At 39.3% G+C, this 15670-nt stretch overlaps 1 protein-coding gene across 5 annotated transcripts in view; it reads right to left on the bottom strand.

Moving 5' to 3' along the window:
* Nucleotides 1–12767, bottom strand: part of ELMOD1 (ELMO domain containing 1) — an 84185-nt gene extending 71418 nt beyond the window's left edge. For 4 of the 5 annotated variants that reach the window (XM_020879367.2, XM_020879361.2, XM_020879363.2 and 1 more), the window contains exon 1: nt 12676–12767. The gene's annotated coding sequence lies outside the window, so the exon portion shown is untranslated. The remainder of the gene's footprint in view (nt 1–12675) is intronic. The other variant, XM_020879362.2, reaches the window with a different exon arrangement.
* Nucleotides 12768–15670: the final 2903 nt, after the last annotated feature.

Raw genomic sequence — 15670 nt, forward strand, 5'->3', positions numbered from 1 at the left:
AGGGTTCAAGACTACTTCCTTATACTACTAACATCACTCTGACCATAAACGTCTCAGGAATGATAAACATTTATCTACACATAGACTGAGTGAGTAAGTATATAAATGTTTGGTTGAAGGCAGAGCATGGTCTAATCCAAGCTCTATTTTCCTATCTTCATTTGATATGATTTCATGTGATGCTACTTCTTGAAAGGTCTGCTTTTGGCTTCCATGTTTCCATGTTCTCCTGATTTTCTGTCTATCTCACACTCTTCCTCTGCCTGCCCTTTAAGTTTAGGTGTTCCCCAATGTTCCTATTCTTCTGTTATACCTTTCCTAAGTGACCTTGTGTGGCCTCAAACAAATTCAATAAATGATTTATCCAAGGACATACATCCAATTGGTAGGAACAGACCTCAGTTCTTAATTCTAGTCAATAAACATCATTGTGCACTTATTACGTTCACTAGAGACTCAAAATAAGTAAAACAGTCTTTGCCCACAAGCAATGTGATATAGAGCAGATCTCACATAAGGGATCTACTGCCCTTTCTGAAGTCAATATAGAAGCTCTGAGTTTTTTCACTCTCCTCTTTCACTTTCATTAAGAGACTCTAGTTCCTCTTTGCTTTCTGCCACTAGAGTGGTGTCCACTGCATGTCCAAGGTTATTGACATTTCTCCCAGCAATCTTGACTCCAGCTTGAGCTTCATCCAGCCTGGCATTTCATATTATGTACTTTGCATAGAAGTTAAATAAGCAGAGTGATGATATACAGCCCTGATGTACTCCTTTGCCAATCTGGAACCAGTCTGTTGTTCCATGTCCAGTTTTAACTGTTGCTTCTTGATCTACATACAGATTTCTCAGGATGCAGGTAAGGTCATCTGGTAGTCCCATCTCTTGAAGAATTTTCCAGTTTGTTGTGATCCATACAGTCAAAGGCTTTGGCGTAATCATTAAAGCCTAAGTAGATGTTTTTCTGGAATTGCCTTGCTTTCTCTATCACCCAATGGACGCTGGCAATTTGATCTCTGGTTCCTCTGCCTTTCCTAAATCCAGCTTGAACATCTGGAAGTTCACAGTTCATGTACTGTGGAAGTTCACAGTTCACATACTGTTGAAGCCTGGCTTGGAGAATTTTTAGCATTACTTTGCTAGTGTGTGAGATGAGTGCAATTGTGTGGTAGTTTGAACATTCTTTGGCATTGCCTTTCTTTGGGATTGGAACAAAAACTGACCTTTTCTAGTCCTGTGGTCACTGCTGAGTTTTCCAAATTTGCTGGCATATTGAGTACAGCACTTTCACAGCATCATCTTTTAGGATTTGAACTAGCTTAGCTGGAATTCCATCACCTCTACTATTGTTTGTAGTGATGCTTCCTAAGGCCTATTTGACTCCTCATTCCAGGATATCTGGCTCCAGATGAGTGACCACACCATTGTGGTTATCTGGGTCATGAGGATATTTTTTGTATAGTTCTTCCATGTATTCTTGCCATCTAAACATGTTTATAGACTTCCATCTAAACACGAAAATAAAACACATGTATTCCAACACATAATCCAACTATGACCAACCTAGACAGCATATTAAAAAACAGAGACATTTTTTTCCCAACAAAGGTCTGTCTAGTCAAAGCTATGGTTTTCCCAGTAGTCATGTATGGATGTGAGAGTTGGACTATAAAGCAAGCTGAGCACTGAAGAATTGATGTTTTTTTGAACTGTGGTGCTGGAGAAGACTCTTGAGTGTCCCTTGGACTGCAAGGAGGTCAAACCAGTCAGTCCTAAAGGAAATCAGTCCTGAATATTCATTGGAAGGACTGATGCAGAAGCTGAAACTCCAATACTTTGGCCACCTAATGCCAAGAAGTGACTCATTTGAAAAGACCTTGATGCTGGGAAAGACTGAAGGCAGGAGAAGGGGACAACAGAGGATGAGAGGGTTGGATGGCATCACCGACTCGATGGACATGAGTTTGAGCAAGCTTCCCAAGTTGGTGATGGACAGGAAAGCCTAGCGTGCTGCAGTCTATGGGATCGCAAGGAGTCGGACACGACTGAGCAACTGAACTGAATCCAACTAACATAAAGAAATCAAAAAGCATAAATCCATAAGGCTAAGGGCAACAGGAGTGCACATGAGATGTCAGCAGGATCTGGAAGCTGAAAGTTAAGCAAATGGTAATTTACTTCACCTACCTGACTAAACCTACAGTGAGGGAAGTGACCCAAAGGCAATATAATTCAGAGTATAGAATCTCAGTCATGTTCAGGAGTTAGGGGTGCCAAACTCCTCTAAAATGGGAATGCAGAATGAAACAACACAACTTGATTGAAAGTTTTCATAAGGATAAGTTAGGGCCTGGACCTCCTCCCCACTTAAAGGAAATAGGCATAACCCCTCTCCATTCCATCAGAAGAGGTGAGATTAACTCTTGAAGGGGATGAGCTAAATAGGTTCTGAATTTCTAGAAACAAGAAATGAGGCTGAGCTCTATACCGAATATTAGGAAGTTAAATGAAAGTCTACATGATAAAGGTGAGATTTATCCAGCCTTCTTCTCCCATTCAGCTCCCAGAACAGTGGCAGACAGATTACTAGTCCTCAGATTTACCCTTCAGAAAACCATCCAAACCAAGATACATGTGAAACTCTCTTAGGTAAAAACAGAGATAATGGGAGAACTGAGGAAAGAGAAAAGAATGTATATAAGGGAAAGATGTTAGGTATGAAAGTTAAATCTTCACTTCCATAGTATAAAATCAGTAGAAATCTGATATTTTTAAATATTGAGAAATAGCAATATTAGCGTATTATTTAAAAGTAAGGTGGAATACACCAGAAGAATAAGCTAAAAGAATTAAAGTGAGTATACCTGAGAAACACATGTGGAATGGAGAAGGACTGGGCAACAGGTCTATTTTACATTATAATACTGTATAACTATATAATGTTTTAAATAATATGTATTACTTTGATTAAAGACAAAAACTTTTTTTAAAAAAAGGTGACATACATAGGGTGGTGTTTCCAGCCTCCTGAGGTCCAGTGCCCTGAAACCCTGTGAACCCACACTTTAAAAAAAACAAAAAATAAGAAACTAAGGCTCCTAGTCAGTTGCTTACATCAAGTAGATAGATTCAAAAAGACCAAGTTACTTTATAATAGTATGCCACCAGACCACACACTGTAGGTTGTTTGTTGAATTTAACACAAATTAAAATGTGTTGAAAGTATTTAATGGGAAAGTGGAAGAGTTTGAGCTGACAAATGTTTACACAGTTCAAGTCATTTGATATAATAACTAGGAATCCTCTTCTTGGGGCCAAAAATAATAACAGAATAGATATGACATTTCTGAAGGTTGCTTTGGAAATGGCAAGAACAGCAATAGATTCTTTAAACAAATCTTCAACTAGAGAACATATTCAAAAGAAAGTTGCAGAGTGGAAAATCAAGATATATATTACTGCAGGATTATGATATGACCTACTAGCATCATATAAATGTCTTAAAAAGAAATCAGTGGGCACTGGTGTATTCTTCATATGGTTTTCTTTTTAAAAATCTCCCCCAAAAGGTAGCTTAAAACCTAATTAAAATAAACACACAATTTGTTTATTTTAAAAGGTGCTACAAACTATAAATTTTATTTCTAGGAAAGTAGAAACAAAATATATTAAGTATGTGTTTTAGAGCTATACACTGAAATATTCACAAATGGTATGGTATGATGTCTGAGATCTGCTTCAAAATAAAATTGGGTGGATAGAGAGTAGGTGCTAAAAATCAAACAGCATCGATCATGAATTGATAATTGTCGAATACTAGAATCCATTATGTTATTCTGTTGACTTTTGTACAAATAGAAAAGTCATAAAAAATAAATGTGCCATCCATAAAACTGAGAATCACTGTAAGTATACAGCCATGTTTTTTTTTTTTTTACAGCCATGTTTTATAGTCAAACAAAGCTAGAATGATTAGTACCTGAATTTGTTCATAACATAAATCTACTATTTTATAACAGCTTTGGGAGACTACTAGAACAATGAAACAGAATTTGGTGTTTAACTCACAACATTTCCATGACTGATCTAATTATCTTGAGTTCTCTTTAAATCTACTCTAGAGCCCCCAGTATGCTGTTACGTATCATCATTTTTTAGTAATTACTTACAGAGCCTTTTTCTTAATAGTAAAAATGTAGTAGTATATATTCAGTGACATCTTAGACTTGATGAAATATGTTAGATGGGTTGAAGAGAGAAAGGTGGCAATTAAAATATGACACACTCGTTTTCTAATTTTTCTAATGTTTTCTAATTTCATAAAAGTTAAGATGAAGAAAACAATTTGAGTCTTCCCAGTGCACCAGGCCCGAGCACTTGTCTCATGAGGGATTGGGTAGAGAGGGAGGCGGGAGGGGGGATTGGGATGGGGAACACATGTAAATCCATGGCTGATTCATGTCAATGTATGACAAAACCCACTACAATATTGTAAAGTAATTAGCCTCCAACTAATAAAAATAAATGAAAAAAAAAAAAAGAAAACAATTTTGACTCTTATGAAACATATATTTTTCCCCCAAAGCATTCTTTCTCACCCCAACCTTTCATCCCTACAATAAATCAATCTTGAGAGTCAGGAATTCAAAGAATATTTGCCTTTATCAAAGTTTGACAGTGGTGTCCCTACCTTCTCCTACTTGTCCTCATAGCACTAATTTGAAAATACCAGTTTTGCTTGCCTCTCCTACCAAATGACAAGCAAGATGTCTTGTTACAGAAATACTCAGAAAATGAATAAATATTTCCTTTTGAGCCTTTCAGAGTACTTTGTACTCAGTAGGTCCCAGTGACTGACTAAGATGCCAATATAAGCATGGACTTGTTTGCCTTGTACCAGTCAGGGTTTTTTATTATCACAAGGAATGGAAACTAGCTCTGCCTATTTAAGCAGAAAAGGAATTTGAAGGTAATCTACAGAATCTCCAGAAGGACTGGAGAAGTGGGTTTAGAGGTTACATAGACAAAAATAATGCTTAAAATGACAACACAGAGCCAGTCTAATAAAGACACCTTTACTTCCATTATCAGGTCCAGACTCAATAGCTGTCTCCACTGACCCCTCCCCAGGACGAATCAAGAGTGTTGCCAAAAAAATATGTGCTGCTGGGGCAGAGTCTGGGTCCATGTCTCTGATGAGTCCATGTCTTATCGCACACAAGGATGCCTGGGAGAGAAAGCATCTGGCTCTTTTAGCTGCTATAGTGAGAAGTGGCCTCTGTCTCATAATGTGAGACAGCCCCCTCAACACAGGAAAGGGGTTAAGACAGCAGTGTTCAAGAGTAAAGATAGGCGTCCACTCTATAAACAAATACCTTTGAAAGCCAAAACACACTGCAAACTGTACACACAGAATACACTGAGTAAATACAGGTCTGCCTTTCATCTTTGTCTATTTGGGCCATTTTATTTTAGAACCTGGACATCATCCTTTGTGGCTACTTTGTGGCTATTCAAAGAACATATTATTTTATCTAAGAATTTCAAGTCTGATCTTAACTAGGTGAACCCACTGGTGGTCACAAAGTAGAAGCATTTAAGTGATGATTGGTTAATTATCTAAGGAATAATCTTTAAGTAGAAAAGAAGGAGGAGAGATATTCATTATTAATCAAGGAAAGGATGTATAATAGTTATGTGCTACATAAATGTTACTAATTAGATGTTGGCAGATTCATATATAAGTGCCTAAGAACTCAATGTAAAATGCATAATCAGATTTAGGAGGTGCTTTTAAAGTCATATGAGCCAACCTCCTACTCAGGCTCATAAGAGTCAGGCATTCCCTTACTACTTTTCCTGACAGATGGCCCAAAATGCATCACTTTCAGTACAGCGCGTTAATAGTGGCTATTTTTGATTTTTTCATATGGACTCTATGAATCCAACCAAAGAAAGCATTAATTTCTTCTGTACTGTTGGTTAATACTCAAGTGAACTAACTTTTACAACTCAAACTGTTGTTAAAGAAGGATTCCCACTCCCTGGCCTTAGGCAACTAATTTTAGAAACTAAATGTAACCAACTCTTTCTGCACATAATTTTAGTTTCAGCTCTTGCTCTGGGCTAAGGGATATTAAGTGTAACCCTGATTGTCATTCAAATTCACTAGTTCTTGGAGCTTTGCATTATCAACAAACCTGATATATGTATAGTTTATCTGTGTGTGTATGTGCTCAGTCACTCAGTTGCGTCTGACTCTTTGCAACCCCATGGACTGTAGCCTGCCAGGCTCCTCTGTCCATGGGATTTTCCCAGCAGGAATACTGGAGTGGGTTGCCATTTCCTCCTCCAGAGGATCTTCCTGACCCAGGGATAGAGCCCACGTCTTTACAGCATCTCCTGCATTAGCAGGGGAGTTCTTCACCACTGAGCCACCTGGGAAACCCAAGTATATCTGAGTCATTGATAAAATTGTAGAAATGTCAGAGTCAAGGGAAGAGATCTGAAGCAGGCCAACAGAAACAAGGTTCTATGTGGCTTTCACACTTAGAAACATTCTTTGGTTATAGCTGATGAATCCAGCTATTACATCTCATCCCAGATCTCATTTTTTCATTTCATCTACAAAGATTACTCAAGAGTCTAGTTGACAGATGTATTCCAGAAGGTTGGTGCAGATGTAAAAAATTTGATAAGTCTGGCTCTATTTTAAATATTCTAGGTTATCTACAATTTAAAGGAATAATAGAAAAAATACTTGATACAAAACATTCAAAAACTTTAATCCAATCCTTCTGTTTTATGTCTTGATTTTCATGTACTAGTTCACATATTGGGCTACATACAGATCATATATGAGACAGAATATGAACATCAAATTTCTATGCCAGATATTTTAATGTAAGTTTTCAAAGTTTTAAGTTATATATTTAGGTGGTCCTATGTTGGGTGAATATATATTTACTACTATTATGATTAATGATGTGCATAATATATATTAATTAAAATAGCTTTGATAAATGTTTACCACTTCAAAGAATATATGATAAAACTTCTCAATTAAAAACAACTGTTTTAAGATTTTTGCTAATCCAAATGGATTCTAAGACCAAAGAAAATCTGAAATTAAAATGTAACTGTTCTACTAGAATACAGAATCTTCAGAAAATCTGGCTTTCAAATACTGAAGGGTACAGCATCTTGATTCTTCTTCTGAAGCAAAAGGAAGAAATATACTTGTATAGATAATTCATTCCAGAGACTGATTCACATTTAAAATATTTATAATGCCAAACTGTAATGTAAAAAAAAAAAAAAAAAAGGGAACAGAGTTTTTGTTATCATTGATGACATTTGCTAAACCAAAAAGCAGCCATGGTATAAATAAGTTATTAGTTTCATCATGAATGAAAGCTTCTAAACATATGGCAGCTTTACTTATACAAGGGTAAAAGGACTGAGAATATTATATCAGCTGAAATAAGACCTTATACCACACATTCTAATTAACAAAGTCCCAATCCCAATAATTAAAATGGAAACTACATTTAAAAGTTATATAAAGACTTTTGAATCTGTAGTCATTAGCTTGTTTCAAACTGATTTTAAGGGGGCTTAATGAGCTCTCCTTAAACATTTACCACAATCATCTTGATTTATATTAAAAAAAAAGCAAAAGATCAAACATAGCAAATTCTGAATTATTCTGATGGCATCAAAAACATTACAGATTGTACACAGACAATATAGAAATTGTCTAATTACATTGAGATTGAAGTTATTTATCCCTTAGAACACAATTAATGTTTATCTTATAGACAAAGGTGATTGGAGTTGACACAATATTCTCTTTTGAAATGTGTATATCTTTCATTTTTCAGCACAGAAACTAGTGTTAAATAAGACTTGCTCATGGTCAGCATAAATGAACTGGAGGGCTAAAAATTCCTGGGATGCAAAAACATACTGTCTTCAGATTCTCTAAATTCAGACTATTTACTGAAGACTTAGAATGTGAACTGAGCACACAATTTCAGTTAAAGCTCTTTTTGGGTGACAGTTCACATAAGCTGTCTTTAGAGATCACTGAAGTAAGGCTTTTTTAATAAGTCATATCACTTTAATAAGTGAAACCCTGCTGAAAATAGAAACTGTAGTCTAATTGCTTTGAGATTTTGGCAACTTCAATATGTCTTTGATCACTCTCTTTCTCATGTACTATCAGAATTATAAGGCAGTATGTTTGCCAGAGACTACAAAGAGGAACAATACAAATACTTGAAATAGAGTGTTTTCTGTTCTATTTTTAAGGAATTTGATAAGGAATTTTTTAAGGAATTTAATAAGAAAAACCTGAATTAACTGCTTCACTACACATTTTAGCATAGAGTAAATTTGTGATTTTAAAAACTTGCTGTAATTTAAAGTTTATATTTTATATGCTTATTTACTGTAATATAAAGTAGAAATTTAACCATACATATGGATACTCAGGGCTTCCCTGGTAGCTCAGCTAGTAAAAATCTGCCTGCAATGCAGGAGACCCCGGTTTGATTCCTGGGTCAGGAAGATCCCCTGAAGAAGGGGTAGGTTATCTACTCTGGCATTATTGGGCGTCCCTGGTCGCCCAGATGGTAAAGAATCTGCTTGCAATATGGGAGACCTGGGTTGGGAAGATCCCCTGGAGGAGGGCATGGCAACCCACTCCAGCATTCTTGCCTGGAGAACCCCCAGGGACAGAAGAGCCAGGCAGGCTGCAGTCCATGGTGTCCCAAATAGTTGGACACGACTGAGCTACTAAGCACAGCACAGCAATGCATGGATACTCAATCATATGAAGCTTTTCTGAAGATGGTCCCTAGAGATAACTATATCTATTGACAGACATGCAATCTAGAATGGCACTCTATCATCATTTGCTTGAGACTGGCAAATGGGAACCTTCAGAAAAAGGAGATTTTCTGTTCTCTACTCACTCTATCATCATTTGCTTGAGACTGGCAAATGGGAACCTTCAGAAAAAGATTTTCTGTTCTCTACTCGGACCATAGCAGTTTGATCTTCAACTTCCCTGGAAAATTCCTATAATGATCAATAGTGAAAGTACCCACTGGGTCTTCAGAGACACAAATATAAGTGGTGTGTTTTTTGGAATTAATTTCATTTGAAATATTCTGAGTAGGTATTCTCTAGTACTACAAGCATATGGTCATTTTCACATAGTTCTATTTCTGTAAAATCTACATTTTTTTCCATTATCAGAATCTGCTTCCTTAAAGATAGCTGGGCTAATCAGAAAATGATTGCAATTTAGTATCTTTTCCTATTGGAAGCAACAGACTTGCTAAAGCCAAAACATCTGCTTATCTTATTTCAGGAATTTGCGCCGAAGCAACCAAATATTGATCAGCATCACAAATATCAAATTTAAATATCATCTTTTACATAAAAATAACAAAACTTTAAGATACTATACACTAGATTTGTTTAATGATTTTTTTTAACCTGAGGAAACCAGGAAGGTAGCAGAACTTTGTAGAAGTCCTTTAAGTATTAGTCAAAAGGCAAACCAACTATTTTTTAAAATGCAGTAAGATGCATTCACCCAAGTACCGTTTACCAATCCTTGGACTTGTCCCTTTTCAGCTCCTTTTTCCATTCCCATCACCAACTATGTAATGTCCTTTAGCATTCCCTTTTCATTTTCCCCATTCTCAGCACGCTTCTTTGTCCTCTGACTGAGGCCGTCAACCTCTAGCTCCACTCCATTAGGTATAAAGGCATGAATTTCTTTATTCCTTGCCTCCCGGGGTAAGATCTCTCTCATTCAAGGTCAGACCTGTCAAAACTGCTCATCATTTTTGACTAGAGCCGCTAAGCAGAATTCAGTGGCTTTCCCAGGCTCCTCGAGGGGACCCTGCAAGTCTCATATCTTACATATCTTCCTCTAGCCCCACTTCCCTTATTCATCTTTGGATCTTTTGGCACCTCTCACTAAATCTAGCCAGCAGAGATATGTTGAACGATTCACTTTTTAAAAGTATTTAAAAAATTTTTTTAATTGGAATATAAGTGCTTTACAATGTGTTAGTTTCTGCTGTACAACGAGGTGAGTCGGAATGTGTATGCAGCTCTTTTAAGCATGAGTTATTTTCAATAGCTTGAACCAGAACTGGCCTTGTCCCAGATTGTCTGTAGAAAAGCATATGATTTCCGCTCCACTTTCATTTTTCAAAACATGGTGACCCCAAAAAGAGGACCGAAACATTTCCAGTGGCTATGGAGTTGCCAGATAAAATACAGGCTGCTCAGTCAAAACTGAATTTTAGATGAACAACAAATAAAACAATTTTTAGTATAAGTATACCCCAGATTGTGCACGGGATATACTTATACTAAAAACAATTATTCATTGTTTATCTGAAATTAAATTTTAACTCATGAGCAGCTTATATTTTTATTTGCTAAATTGGATAGCTTTACCAGTGACTCTTTAAAAATTCTCACAGGACTCAAAGAATGCATCTTTAGAGCACCTGGAGCTTTGTATCTGAGCTCTGCAAACTTCTCAACTGGTCATATTTTATGTCTGTTAATAATCCTGGGTTACTTTCTGAGCAAGTCAGTAATATACTTTAGGAAATGCTCTTTCTTATACAAAATTTTTACTTAGTTTGTTAATTTCATAGACTTCCTGTCATACCATCTATCAATAATTTCAGCACAGAGAATATGGTAACATTGCCCCAGATTTCTTGGAAAGCTGATATTCAGAGTCATTATCAATACTATTCCTGAATTAAGTCTTTGCATTTATGTATTAATAACTAAAATTTTTTGAAAATTTAATTTTGAAAACACAATATGAGAAATACACGTCTTTCGTTTGGGGATTCCTTTTCTTCATCAAGCACAGTGAGACATACTGTCCTCACTAACAGCCTGGGGAGAAGAAGCCTGGGAGGCGGAGGTGGAGCCTGTGATGTAACTGCAGTGGGTCTTTGCTGGAAAAGTCTTCTCTAAATGAAAAACATCTGTACACCTAATTGTTCAGCTTCAATGCGCATGGTCTTAGAAGATAAGAGACTTATCTCTTTCAGCATAATGTAAATCTTAGAGGTTGAAATCTTGGTCAACAGAGGAATTCCTCAGAAGTTGTTTAGAGACATACTAGGAGTCTCACTAAGGGAGAAAAAAAGCAGGTTTCTTCAGCAAAAGAGTACCAGTGTAGATCACTAATGGTGTGTGTGTTATAGTGGAAGTTATAACCCAAAGTGTAAGGAAAGATGCCCTACAGCTTGTTCCAATCCTGAGAGTTCCCTACATTACTGTGTTCTTTCAGTATTCTTGACAGTGATTATGGAAAAGACGTTCATTTCTTATTCCCACGGAAGAATTTAGGAGAGAGAAATGCCTCCAAGTTGTAGAGGAATACAGATTTTGCCTTCCTCCAAATTTCAACTAGATCTCAGGTTCAACTTCTAGGGAGAGAATGACTAATTCTGTGTAACTACTTGGTGTCTTAAGATGATAATGAATTAAGACGTTTATTCCAACATAAGCATATTACCTGCTTTCCACCATATTGGAAGCCCTGGTTTGTCAAGCTCCAGGCTCAACACGCACACTGCAGAGATGCAGAACAACGCTTGGATATCTGCCCAAGACTAGTCTCTCCGAAAGACAGACTCAAATTTACGGTACCAATCTAAAGCTCCCCGGGGGGAGGGGGGGAGGTCAGCAGCATCTTTTTCCTAGTTGGTATAGGAAAGGGATGAGATCTGGCAAACTGAGACACGGGGCTTCCACCTGCCTGTGGAGAGCATAAAGGCTGACAAACATATTCATTAAACTTGATCCGAAGCAACCTAGCCGACGAGGTCGTCGCTGAAATATTTATAAGGTGTGTTACCGGACTCGCCACTTAGAGGTCGGGAGGAAACACGGTGAATAGGAGCACCCACACTTGGGGGGCGGGGGGCCAAAGGCACTCACAATCGCACACCTCACCACCACACTAACTGTTTTGCTTTTAACAGCTCTGTCAGCTGTCGCTCCCCAGTCGCCTGTCCAATTCTACCTGCCTAGGAAAGCGATGTTCTCCTAAGTGAGGGGTTTCCTGGTAGTAGGAGGCATCGCGCGCCAGCCCCTCAGACAGGTCCCCGGGTTCCCGGCGCTGATGACCCTCCAGCTCTGCGGCCCGCCGACCGAAGTCCTGCACTGCCCCTGGGGCCTCAGGCCGTGGGGCAAGGGGTCCCGAGACCCCGACGGGCCACTCGCCCGGCCCGGCCGCCCTTGTCTCGGCTCCTATTTTGGTCTCTGCCTACCATTACTCCTCAAAAGCCCTCGGCGTTCGGTCAATAGGCGATTCGCGCCCCAGCCAAGATGTAAACAGCCTCTCCTGCCGACCTGCATCCCCTGGGTGTTAATTTGGGGTGGCAAGATGGGGGGACCGATGACGGTCCTCAATGACCACGAAGCCCCTGCACCGAGGTAGCATGCACTTTTCATTCCAACACCCTCTGCCCACACCCGCAGCATTCCTGCTGCGCCCCACACGCTGCACTGCTCGCGCGATGCCTCGCGTCCTCGCTGCCACCTCGCTCCTCTTCAAGGGCATTCGCGCCTCTCCTCTCCGCTCCTGGTGGGTCGCCCCAGGACGCCGCTACTCACGTGAACTCGGCGGCCGCAGAAGCTCAGCAGGTCCCGGCGTGCGGCTTTCGGGTCTCCATCTCTGCTTTCCCAAGCGCTCCGGCTGCGCGCTCCGCCCGGCGCTGGACGAGGTCGGTCCCAGCGCAGAGCCTGGACCAGGGCGGCCGCGGCTGCCGCACTAGCTGCGGACGCGGGCGGGGCGGGGGCAGGGCCGGAATCTGGGTCGCTAGGAGCTGAGCAAGCTGGGATGGGCCCCAGGCGGCGGGCGGCGAGCAGGCAACCGAGAGCAGCCCCGGGTAGGGCGTGCGGAGGTTTCCCTGGAAGCACAGCCAGGGAGGCCACTGAGCATGCCCAGTCGCGGGGGAGGGAGCGCGGGCGGCTGGAGCGGAAGGGTTAAATCTGCAGACCTGGCTGCTTGGGCAGAAAGCAAGTACAGGCTGGAAGATGGTGAACCTCAGGAGTCTTGTCTATGGGGTTCCTAAAGAGTCCTGGAATAAGAAGGCAAGCTGTATTCCTCGCTCCCTTCCCAGATAATTGTTCAGAGGGCCAAGTTTGTTTTTTAGCCCAGCTTATCTTACCAAGTGAGATCTCTCCAATCCAGACATTCACCCCTCACCTGCTCTCCTGAGCCTGGGGACCTCACCTGCAGGGATGCCTCAGCAGTACCCGCCTTTCCCGATTACTAGACCAGTCCGGTCAAGTTAAAGAGCTAGCTCTTTAGTTTGGTTTGTAATTGAGGTCGCGTCAATCCTCTCAGGTTACATATTTGCATTTTTATCAGGTTTCAGAAACAATACCTTAACCCTGGGGTTAATTATAATGGATGAATTATGAACAACAAGACCTGGGGCTGTTTGGGGAACTTGCTTCACAGTGCAAGAGGACTTGGCTCTGAACTCAACTAACACACACACACTCACTCACACACACACAGGGAGACCTGTGCCTTTCTTTTGTATTGTGTTTCGTATTAAGGAAGAACGTTTTTCTAATTAAACAGTTTCTTAAGTTAGAAGCAGGATAGAGTAGGGGAAAGACTATGACCTTGGAGGCAGGCCTTGATTTCGGTTTCATTTACCACCCGAGTAGTTTACCCAGCTATGCTTCCTCTCTGTTACCTCATCTATAAAATGATGAGTCCTGGACTTCTCTCTGGACTGGTGTGAGGATTAAGTGAGACAATGATGGCAAAGCACCTGTTACATAATAAATGTTCACTGAATAAAATTCCTTTAGGTTCCGCCTCCACCATACAGTTTTTATGAAAGGTTAGGTTAGTGATAGTCCTTAAATGGTGAACAAATTGTGTTCCTTCCTCACATTATATAACCATTATGCTTTATCCTTCTAATTTTTATTGTTCTTAGAAGCATTATCCACTATTACTTTCCCTTTATACTCTTCAGTTTCTTCATATTTTTAAATAAAACCTCTTGGGTGGCCATATATGAGTCCTCTTTGGAAGGAAAAGCTTTTTAGGAGAGATTCACTGTTGGCAGGTTTATCCACATGACAGAAGAATTTCACTCCAAAGTCGATTTTTAAAGTAATTTAATATTCTTCTTTTACTACTATTCCATAAAGTAAAGTATACTTGCATGGGAAGAAATTTACTTTCCACTGATACTGCATACATTTTAAAGTATCAGTGCTCAAAAAATAAACTTTTCAACAGCTCCCGAACATTCCATGTGTTTCGTAATGCTTTGCCTTTATTTATGGTGTTCCAGTCTTTCTGGAAGACTCTTCTCTTTCCATTCCACTTTACAAAGTCCTACCCATTCTTCAAATTCAAATGCCACCTTCTTTCAGGACACTTCCCCTAACTCCAAGGTAGAGCTAATGCTCTGCTTCCAGAGCTCCAATGCATACTGATGTTACAGCACTTATCACAGTCTACTGCTATTGTTTAAGCAATGTAAAACAATTTACTGTGCAGGCATTGTTCTGTGAAAACAATTGTGAACAAGACAGACATGGTCTTTGCCCTCATAATGCTTAAAATCTAGCTTGAAGAAGATAGGCAATAAACACCTACAAAGTAAATAATCTCCAAGGACACAGACCAAGCATTTTTGTCTTTGTGTTCATCAAATTAATCTATAGGCCTTGATTCCTTCTCTCAAAAATATCAGTAAAAATAATAATGATAGCCCTTGGTCAACCACATTACATGGACTTGGATCCCTGCCAATGATTTTTATTCTTTTCATTTGACTCTTTCAGTTAGCTCCTCTAGGTAGAGACCTGCAATTCAAATGATGAATTGGAAGGGGTAGGGGAAGCCCAGAGAGTTTAATCCCCACACAAAATTATATCTTTTTTCTAACCTCAAAGAATGGCATTTCTCCAGTGGCCAGATTCAGCCTGGACTCTCGTATCTCCTACATCTCAAACGTCTCTTCCAGGATCATTCACCTCCTAAACCTTCACCTTCTTACCACCTTTGACCTCTGTTTATGTTCCTAGTTATTCTCTCTCTGTCATGTGTTAATTGACTGTTTGCTTCTACCTACTGTCTGAATAACTTAAGCTTTTCTCTCTGTTTCTCTTATGGTCTGAATGTGAGACAGACTTGGCACCACTTAGAAAACCACTACAATATTATAAAGTAATTAGCCTCCAACTAATAAAAATAAATGGAAAAAAAAAAGAACCAACTTTTCCAAAGTAGATTTGTATACATGTACTCCATAGCATTTAGAGATAGCCTTGCCACGTATTAATGTTTAACTCTGGGCAGGATCTCATTCATCCTTGTATTAAAGAATTTAACAGATAACTAATATGTGATAGATCCTCCATAAAAGATTGTGAAATAATGAATGAATATATACAGGTTCTCAACTCTTCTCAGTTTCCTAGACTATACACATCTTTTCTTACTAGTCTTCTAAATAAGTCTAGGATTGGAGACAGTTTTTCCCTTTCCTACTCTATTAATTTCCCTCCAGTCACAAATTCACAGATTTCTACCCTTAAGGGTCCACAGCGCATTGTGGAAGAAAATCCTAGC

This window comes from Odocoileus virginianus, chromosome 10, assembly GCF_023699985.2.
Source record: "Odocoileus virginianus isolate 20LAN1187 ecotype Illinois chromosome 10, Ovbor_1.2, whole genome shotgun sequence".
Classification (NCBI taxonomy): domain Eukaryota; kingdom Metazoa; phylum Chordata; class Mammalia; order Artiodactyla; family Cervidae; genus Odocoileus; species Odocoileus virginianus.